At 48.3% G+C, this 9,753-nt stretch overlaps 1 long non-coding RNA gene across 1 annotated transcript; it reads right to left on the reverse strand.

Annotated features, from left to right (window-relative positions):
- Positions 1 to 1,274: 1,274 nt before the first annotated feature.
- Positions 1,275 to 7,794, reverse strand: LOC308235863. The gene is made up of 3 exons (XR_013959220.1): positions 7,718 to 7,794; positions 7,128 to 7,205; positions 1,275 to 1,425 (listed from the first exon to the last, which is right to left on the reverse strand). It is a non-coding gene; the product is annotated as an uncharacterized lncRNA (long non-coding RNA).
- Positions 7,795 to 9,753: the final 1,959 nt, after the last annotated feature.

A 9,753-nucleotide genomic window follows, 5' to 3' on the forward strand; every position in this document is an offset into this window, starting at 1 on the left:
CGCCACTTCGATTGTGGTAATATAGTAACACAGCAAGAGAGAATGCATGTGCTCACTCAGACCCTCTGTGCAGCTTCCACAGCACCGTGCCGCGACAAGGAAACACTTCACCGCTGGGGGGTGAGAATCACCTTCAGATGATTTCGTGGAACAGGAAGTGAACAGCTTCTGAGACTGAGCTGGGTTCCACTTCTTGCACCTGTCTCTCCCACTTCTGTCTTTGCGCAAGGGACCCGGCCTTGCTGTGCCTCAGTTTACCTATCTCCAGGCAATGAGGCCCAAAGGAATTTTACCAAACATAATGGGCCGGAAGCACACTAAATCACCTGTACGGTGAAGCTGGAAATCATTCAAAATAGGTAACCTGGGATTTACTCTTCTAAGTGGCGGGGGCACAAATATTTCCTGACCTAGAGACAAAAAGCAGTGAGAAGGTGTGGTAAGCGGACGGAGAGGAAGAGAAAAGAAATGCTTGTGGTTTCATACCTTCTGGTTATTTCATTTCGGTGGGAGCCATTGTCTGAGAGCCTGTGAGTCACACACATACAATTCCCAGGAGTCAAAGATGATTTGATTTTTTATGTTTTTAAATGTGTGTTGTTGTTTTTTTGTTGATTTCAGAGAGAGGAAAGGAGAGGGATAGCAACATCAATGATGAGAATCATTGATCAGCTGCCTCCTGCGCACCCCCTACTGGGGATCAAGCCCAGAACCTGGGCAGTGCCCTGACCAGGAATTGAGCCAGCAACCTTTCAGTGCATGGAATGATGCCCAATTGAGCCACACACCGGCCAGGGCTATCCCCCGCTTATGCCGTATAGGTCGCTGTTGGGTGTATCCTTTACCTGCACTGCCCCGTAGACTCACTGCATTGCCAGGGGGTTCTGAAAGTCTTCTGTAGCAACGGAACCTGCCTGCCAGTTAGTGAGAACAATCTGGCCCAAGACCTTAGTTCTGAGCCTGTGCACAATGTCCAGCAACCTGAAGGTTTGCCCAGGATTTCCACAATTTTTGAGCAAAGTACCTTCATCTCCTCCACAGAATTCTTTTTTTTTATTTTTAAATTTACTGATTTTTTACAGAGAAGAAGGGAGATGGGTAGAAGAGTTAGAAACATCGATGAGGGAGAAACATCGATCAGCTGCCTCCTGCACACTCCCCACTGGAGATGTGCCCGCAACCAAGGTACATGCCCTTGACCGGAATTGAACCTGGGACCTTTCAGTCCGCAGGCCTATGCTCTATCCACTGAGCCAAACCAGTTAGTAGGGTTATCTCCTCCATAGAACTCTGCAGGCTCCAGTCTTAGGCATCTGGGAGATTGCCTGCTTGGTGCCTGAAATCTGACGGAGACAGAGAAGTTCTTGAAGATCAGCTGGGAGGGACACGTTGCAATCGATGGCACAACACGCTTCCAGAAACTGGCTGTGGAGGAGGAAAGTGAGAAGTCAAAGAAAGGTCATAACTGCCCACACTCTGCACTCAGGGGTGATCTGTGACCATCCCAGCTTTTCATGCTTCTGTGGACGGTGCAGGACTCCAGGACAAGCTGATGTGACACTATGATTCATAAACTGCTTCCTCTCCTCCGTCTCAGTAAGTCTAGCGGGGCGGGTTGGGGCATGGGGCCATAGAGAATAATATAATTGGTGAGAGGTTTGAATCGGGGGTGGAAAGAGAGATTATAACATCAACTGTGGTTTACTGAGTGCATGTGATGTATTAAAAATCTTGCCAAGCCCTAGCTGGTTTGGCTCAATGGATAGAGCGTTGGCCTGTGGACTGAAGGGTCCCAGGTTCGATTCCGGTCAAGGGCACATGCCCGGATTGCGGGCTCGATCCCCAGTAGGGGGCATACAGGAGACAGCCGATCATTGATTCTCTCTCATCATTGATGTTTTTATCTCTCTCTCCCTCTCTTCTCTGAAATCAATAAACATATATTTTGTAAAAAATCTTGCCAAGACACACACACTACCCCTAAACCTGTGCTTTCTAAATCGCAATCAGATTTGCTCCAACTTTATGATTTTTGCTGAATGTCTCATGGTTTTCTTATTGACTCAGATATTTTGTTTAAATGAAAACGTTTAAGATAGAAACTTTATATCAGTAGCATGAATAAACACCTGGTGTCAAATAGAAGGTAACTATGAAGTCAATACAATGACAAAGAAACAATGTTACGATACATATTTTTTGTTAATCATCCGAGGATATTGTTTCCATTGATTTTCAGAATGGAAGGGAGGGAGGGAGAGAGATTGAGAGGAACATCGATGTGAGAGAAACACACAGATTGGTTGCCTCCTTCATGTGCCCCACGACAGGGGCTGGGGATCAATTCTGCAACCCAGCTACGTGCCCGTGACTGGGAATTGAACCCTCGACCCTTCGGTGTGTAGGCGGAGGTTCCAACCATTGAGAAATACTGGCCAAGGCAACAATATTTCAACTATACACTGTTGCTTGTCAAGCTTCTGAGCCTGAAACCTACTATTTCTTTGGTATAAAGGCAGTTAGTCATGATGGAGAGGCATCAGAGGCTAGCTTTGAATAGACTTTCCTGTTGATAAAATCGAAGGCACTGGTCAGTGGTCAGTCATGTGACGTTTGATAAAATCACGCATGCTCGCCCTAGCTGGTTTGACTCAGTGGATAGAGCGTCAGCCTGAAGACTGAAGGGTCCCGGGTTTGATTCTGGTCAAGGGCACATGCCTCGGTTGTGGGCTTGATCCCCAATAGGGGTGTGCAAGAGGCAGACAATCAATGATTCTCTCCCATCATTGATGTTTCTATCTCTCTCTCCCTCCCCCTTCCTCTCTGAAATCAATAAAAATATATTTTAAAAAATCACGCCTGCTCTGATCCTTCTCCCTTTCCCCCGGAACCAACACACAACAGCAATGGCTGCATTCCACGTGTGGGAAACACCACTGTGATCCAACACCACCACCCCCACAAAAACCCTGCGAGAAAACTAGGCCCCTTCCGCGGGTGAAGAACCCAATGGGAGCTTGCAGACTGAATCAGCACACACTCATGGTATGCAGGGAAGCGGAGTTCCAACCCCGAACTGCCCAGCTCCCCAAACCTTTCCTCCCAGTCATGGTGGTACCCGATGGGAAACACATACATGAAGGTCCTTGGTACAGATGCATCCTGGGAGTGTTTGCGAGGACTTGGGGTTAGAAAAAGCCTGAGGAGGGAAAGATGAGAAAGGCCGCAATGCCCCCAGCTATGGGGCTAGGATGTAACTCAACACGAGTATTTTCAGAAACCAACAGAGCTTGACAGCCGCAAAGATCAGGAGAGCAGAACTCGCCCTGGTGTGGTCCTCTGCACTTGGCTTTCTCCCGTTGCCACAATTTTCAGGTCCCAAGCCCGTAGGCTGCTCCAGAGCAGCCCTTACATCAGAGGCTTGTCTTCTGGGGAGGGGGTGAACGAGGCACGTGGCCTGGAGACTTGGCCGCTGCACACACACCTGGGGGCCTTGGGGACACACGTCAGTATTGAAGCGTTTCCGCATCTCTCAGGGTCAGCTTCACGGAGAGGCTCAAGCATGCATGACACACACTGAGGCGCACAGCCCGTGCTCGGGAAATGGTATTTTTAGGTTTACTTGGTTAGGCACTGATTCCACTAGCAATTCCTTCCAGAAATCTTCTCTGGATGAAAATTTCGTTCCTTTGCACGGCTGAGTAATATTCCATTTTGTGTCTATACCAGGGGTGGGCAAACTTTTTGACTCGAGGGCCACAATGGGTTCTTAAACTGGACCGGAGGGCCGGAACAAAAGCATGGATGGAGTGTTTGTGTGAACTAATATAAATTCAAAGTAAAGGAGCGGAGGGGAGAGCAAGAGAACCGGATAGAACAGCCAGATCCGGCCCGCAGGCCGTAGTTTGCCCACGGCTGTTCTAGGCAGTTAAGGTGCTCACAGGTGTCTCTCAACTCTTTACCTTTTCCCATTCTCTGTGGACTCACTGACTGTAAAAAAGAAATTTCTTTCAATACTTTAAACACTTGTATTATGCTTTTTTTTTTTTTTTACTGTGGTAAGATATATGCACATAATATTTATCCTTTTAACTATTTGTGAGTGTATAGTTCAATGGCATTAAATACATTCAGATATTTTTACAATTGATTTTGAGAGAGGAGAGAGAGAGAAATATCAACCTGTTGTTCTACTTATGCATTCACTGGTTGGTTGTCGTCCCAAAACACAAAGTTAGTGGGTTTGATTCCTGGTCAGGGCACATACAAGAATCAACCAAGGGCCTGGTTGGTGTGGCTCAGTGGTTGAGCATTGACCCATGAACCTCGAGGTCAGGATTCGATTCCTGGTCAGGGCATGTGCCCGTATTACAGGCTCGATGCCTGGTGTGGGGCATGCATGAGGTGGCCAATCAATGATTCTCTGTCATCATTGATGTTTCTCTCTCCCTCTCCTTTCTTCTCTCTGAAATCAATAACAATATAGTTTTAAAAAAGAATCAACCAATGAATGCATAAATCAGTAGAACAGATACATGTTTCTATCTCTCCCTTCCTCTCTCTGTCTAGAAACCAATAAATAAAACTTTAAATGTATAAAAACATTCAGAGTGTTGTACAACCATCATCACCCAAAACTTTCTCATTGTATCAAATATCAACTCAGTACTCATTATCCAATAACCCATTTTCTCTTTCTTCCCAACCTCTGTTCTACTTTGTCTCTATGAATTTGCCTGTCCTAGGTACTTTGCATAAGTGTAATCATACAATATTTGTCTTTTTGTGTCTGGCTAATTTCATGTGCATAACGTTTTTTTTCAAATGTTTTTATTAATTTTTATTTTAAAAATATATTTCTTTATTGATTTTAGAGAGGAAGGGAGAGGGAGAGAGAGAGAGAGAAACATCAATGATGAGAGAGAATCATTGATCGGCTGCCTCCTCACACCCCCTACTGGGGATCAAGCCTGCAACCTGGGTATGTGCTCTTGGACAGAATTGAACCTGGGTCCCTTCAGTCTGCAGGCTGATGCCCTATCCACTGAGCCAAACCAGCTAGGGCTGCTTTTGTTAATTTTAGAGAGAGAGAAAGGGAAAGGGAGAGAGCGAAATATCTACTTGAGAAACACTGAGTGGCCAGATTATCATGATCTCTGAACGCATAATAATCTGGCCACGCTGTGTGTGTGTGTGTGTGTGTGTGTGTGTGTGTGTGTGTGTGTGTGTGTATTAGAGGCCCAGTGCATGAATTCGTGCATGGGTGGGGTCTGGCCAGCCTGGCCAGGGGGAGGGGACATGGGCGGTTGGCTGGCCTGCCTGCTGGTCGAACTCCTGGTTGAGGGGACAATTTGCACATTAGCCTTTTATTATATAGGATAGACACTGAGTGGCCAATTACGTGTTCAGAGATCATAATAATCTGGCCACTCAGTGTATATGTTTCAGGGATATATAGATATCCTATCTAATAAAAGCCCAGCGACCAAACAGCAGAATGACCAGAACAACCGGTCGACCAGTCGCTATGATGCACAGTGACCACCAGGGGGCAGACACTCAACGCAGGAACTGCCCCCTGGTGGTCAGTGTGCTACCACAGTGGGAGCACCGCTCGGCTGACTGAGATGAGCGGCTGTTCCCGTTGCAAACCCCTGGGCCGACGGGCAGGAACCCAGGCTGCAATGGTCGCCTCCTCGCTCCCTGCCGCCTCCTCCAGATGCCCGCAGACTGCGCAGGAGTGCCGCAGCCGGGCTCGCAGAGCAGACCCCGGAGGCTGGGAGGCGGGTTTGTGGCCACCGCGGGACTGAGGCCTAGTCTGCCGCCTCTCAGTGCTGTCGTCCCTGGGCCCAGCCCTGATTGGGTCCCCTGGAGAGGTGAGTGCTCCAGCTCCAAGGAAGATGCCGGACCAGGGAGTAGCCACTCAGAGGGCGGGTCCATAGCCGCTTGGCTGACCAGGATGAGAGGCACTCCCACAGCGGGCCAATCCCGCGGGGCACACCCCCGACCAGTGCACGATTCCCGTGCATCGGGCCTCTGGGGTGTGTGTGTGTGTGTGTGTGTGTGTGTGTGTGTGTGTATATATATATATATATATATATATATATATATATACAATCCTCACCCAAGGGTATTTTTCCCATTGATTTTTAGAGAGAGTAGAAGGGAGGGAGGGAAGGAAGAGAGGCAGAAACATCGATTGGTTGCCTCCCACACAGGTCCTGACCAGCACTGGGGATTGAACCTGCAACCGAAGTATGTGTCCTTGACTGTATATACTATTGTGAGTTTACCACCCCAAGTCAAGCCTCCTTCCCTTCGTTCATCATTTATCCTGCCTTTACCTTGTCCTGCTGCCTCCCACCTCCTTCCCTCTGGCAATCACCATACTATTGCGTCTATGAGGTGTGCTTTTTTGTTTTTCCTTAACCCTTTTCTATCCCCCTCCCTTCTGACAGCTGCCAGTCTGTCCTCTGTATCTATGAGCCTGTTTCTATTTTATTCATTAGTTTCTTTTGTTTATTAGATTCCACATATAAGTGAAATCATATGGCATTTGTCTTTCTGTCTTATTTCACTTAGCATAATACTCTCCAGGTCGATCCTTGCTGTCACAAAAGGTAAGATTCTGTTCTCTTTTATTTACTTTTTAAAATACATTTTTATTGATTTCAGAGAGGAAGGGAGAGATAGAGATAGAAACATCAGTGGTGAGACAGAATCGTTGACTGGCTGCCTCCTGCACACTCCCAATGAGGATCAAGCCCACAACCCGAGCATGTGCCCTGACCGGGAAGTGAACTGTGACCTCCTGATTCATAAGTCGATGCTCAACCACTGAGCCATGCCCGCATCTTTTCACACCCTTGTAAAGTAGCTATAATGTGTTCAAACTGCGGCATCTCATCAGTGAGTCAATGTGCATTTGTTGGGCCCTACTATGTGCCAGGAGCTGTGAGACATAGGGATATGGTGAACAGCACTGAGTCCTGGCCTTACAGCTGCTCACAGTGACATCTTGTGCCCCCCCGGTATGAAGTACATAATCTTCTATAAACTCTCTTAAAAATTACAAGCACCCCGGCTTATATATTTAAAATATATTTAAAAAAAAGATGCAGGCTCACCAGAAGACGAAAGGGGCTCCAAGCAGGAGCTTCTGTCTCATGGGCGGTTCCTTTGCAGGGCTGTGTGCTGGCCTAGACCTAAGAAGAAATGGTGAGTGTTTCTGAAGTAAAGCCTTCCTTCTCCTTCACTCCAAATTCCCCTCACCCTTCTCTTTCTTCAGAAGAGCAGGTGAGTAAATCAAGTCCGGCCTGGACTCTGCTTCCTTCCAGGGTCACTTCCCAGGCCCTCCATCCGTGCCTGGCCCAGCTCGGTGCTTCCTGCCAATAGTCATGTGACACTGCGATGCTCCACTCCTATCCATGAGGTCAAGTTTGCTCTCAGAAAGAACAATGCTCCTTTGGAGTCCTTGCCATCTCCTGATTCCCCAGGGGGCCTGGCAGAGTTTCACCTCCCTGACCTAAACACCAGGAGCGCTAGAGAGTACACCTGTGAGTACTAAAGAAAAGGGAGCCCCACCAGAAGGTCACCGCCCAGTGATGTCCTTCTCCTACTGGTGACAGGTGAGGACGGGTGCTCAGATTGACACACCATCTCCCTGGGACAGGGATGAGGGGGGATCCAGAGAATGAGAGTGGAGCAGGGGTCTCACCTCCAGTGTAGACGGGGAGGTGAGATGGGGAAGGACAGGAACAGAGCTGAGGACCCTGCCTTCATCCAGGGCTTGTAGGGGGGACATCTCCTTCCTGGAGTCGGAGCAGAAAGAGGGTGAGGTCAGGTGTCTGTCACTTCCCACACTCCCTGGGAACCTGCCGGGACAACAAGCCTGACAGGGACCCAAGGCTTCTGCCCAAAGCTTCTGAGCTTCCTTCTCTTGCAGGAGAATTACCTAAACCTTCCCTCCACGCCCACCAAAGGGGTGAGGTGAGGTCACTGCAGGAGAAAACCTGACTCTGCAGTGTAAGAAGCCCAGGCAAGTGATCGAACCTCACGTTTGCTCTACTGAAGGAAGGAACCTCAACACCCATAAAGCTCCAGGGTCCAGTAGGAACGGAGACAGACTTCTCCCTTCCCAGTGTGACAGGCAGTGACACTGGGGACTACAGCTGTGTGTACTACCAGCCAAGGGCTCCTTTCTGGGCCTCAGAGCCCCGATCTGGGTGACAGGTCAGGTTTCTGCAAGATTTTGTGACTTCAATTCCCAGTCGGGCCAAATGTCTAGGTTGCGGGCTCGATGCCCACTGGGGGCATGCGGGAGTTGGCTGAGTGATGACTCTCATCATTGATGTTTCTACCTCTCTCCCCCTCTCCCTTCCACACTGAAATAAAAAAGTAAGTTTTTACAAAAGAGAACTTTTAGCCCCAGCTGATTTGGCTCAATGGATAGAGTGCCAGCCTGTGGACTGAAGGGTCCCGGGTTCAATTCCAGTTAGGGGCTCATGCCTAAGGTTGTGAGCTCAATCCCCAGTGGGAGGCATATAGGAGGCAGCCAATCACTGATTCTCTCTCACCATTGATGTTTCTCTCTCTCTCTCTGTCTCTTCCCTTCCTCTCTGAAATAAAAATGTTTTAAACAGAGAACTTTTAAAAAATATATAAATAGCCTATGTGATCTGTCACCTTCTGGTTCTCACCTCCTAATTTCCACTCCATTGCCCTTCTTTGTTCTGAATTTCTCATGGTGTTCTTCAACATTATCAGTGCTGCATTACCACATTCCTTCTACCATTCTCTTCATCTCTTGACATTTTGGTTGGTTTTAGCAATAGTATTATCAAGACTCTCTTTTGTTCTCAGAACGTGGCATTCGACAGCCTCCTGCTTGATGGTGATGGATGCAATGTTTTTCTTCTTCTTCTTTAAAATCTCATACTTATGGCAGAATAATCTGTGGTTACCTCGTTTCCTGCTATGGCACACTGTTTTAGCTCTGCATGCTGCATTTTCTGCTGCCGAATCTTCTAAAGCGGTCAGTGAATGTCTTATCATTAGATCGAGGTCTGTACGGCCAGCCCTGAGAGGTGCCCACAGCTCCCGGATTCCTGGGAAGAAGGGTCGTTACCCATTTCGCCCACGGACTCTGCCTTCAGGGAACATTGCTGCAGGTGGGTTGAGAGATCACCTTTGCACGAGCTGGGATGAGTGAGATGGGGGGATATAAATGCAGGCTTCTCTTCAGGAATGAGGACCAGTGACAAGACTGAGCCATTCCTGACCGCAGCTCAAACACAGGTCATGATGCTTAGCTACTAAGTTCACCTGAGCTCGCTGTGGCCTAAGTTTTGTGCTATGGGGACTGATGCTGATGCGGCTGCTGAATTTCAGTGCTGACAGGCAGCTCGGATTCTCTGTTGCTTGCACACAGATTCCTAACAAAAGGAGGGAGAAGGGGAAAAGGAACTGCAGGGAGGTGGAAATGAGATGAAAGCAAGTAAATGAAGGAGGAGAGGTAAGGCCGAGAAAATATAAAGATGACGCGCTACTACAACTCTCGTAACACTCCGCATGCTGTTTCCAGTGATTGGAGCTCTAACGTAGTACAGCGGAGCAGTGCCCAGGACACACCTGTGGGCCCGTGAGGGTCACCTCTGCCAGACCACTGAGAAGCAGGGACATCACTGGTGGTCCTCCTCTCCCTTTCAGATTCCCCTGGTGCCACATCAAGACTACACCACGGGTAACCCCATC

The sequence above is a fragment of the Plecotus auritus genome, assembly GCF_963455305.1.
Source record: "Plecotus auritus genome assembly, chromosome: 10".
In the NCBI taxonomy this organism is placed as follows: Eukaryota; Metazoa; Chordata; class Mammalia; order Chiroptera; family Vespertilionidae; genus Plecotus; species Plecotus auritus.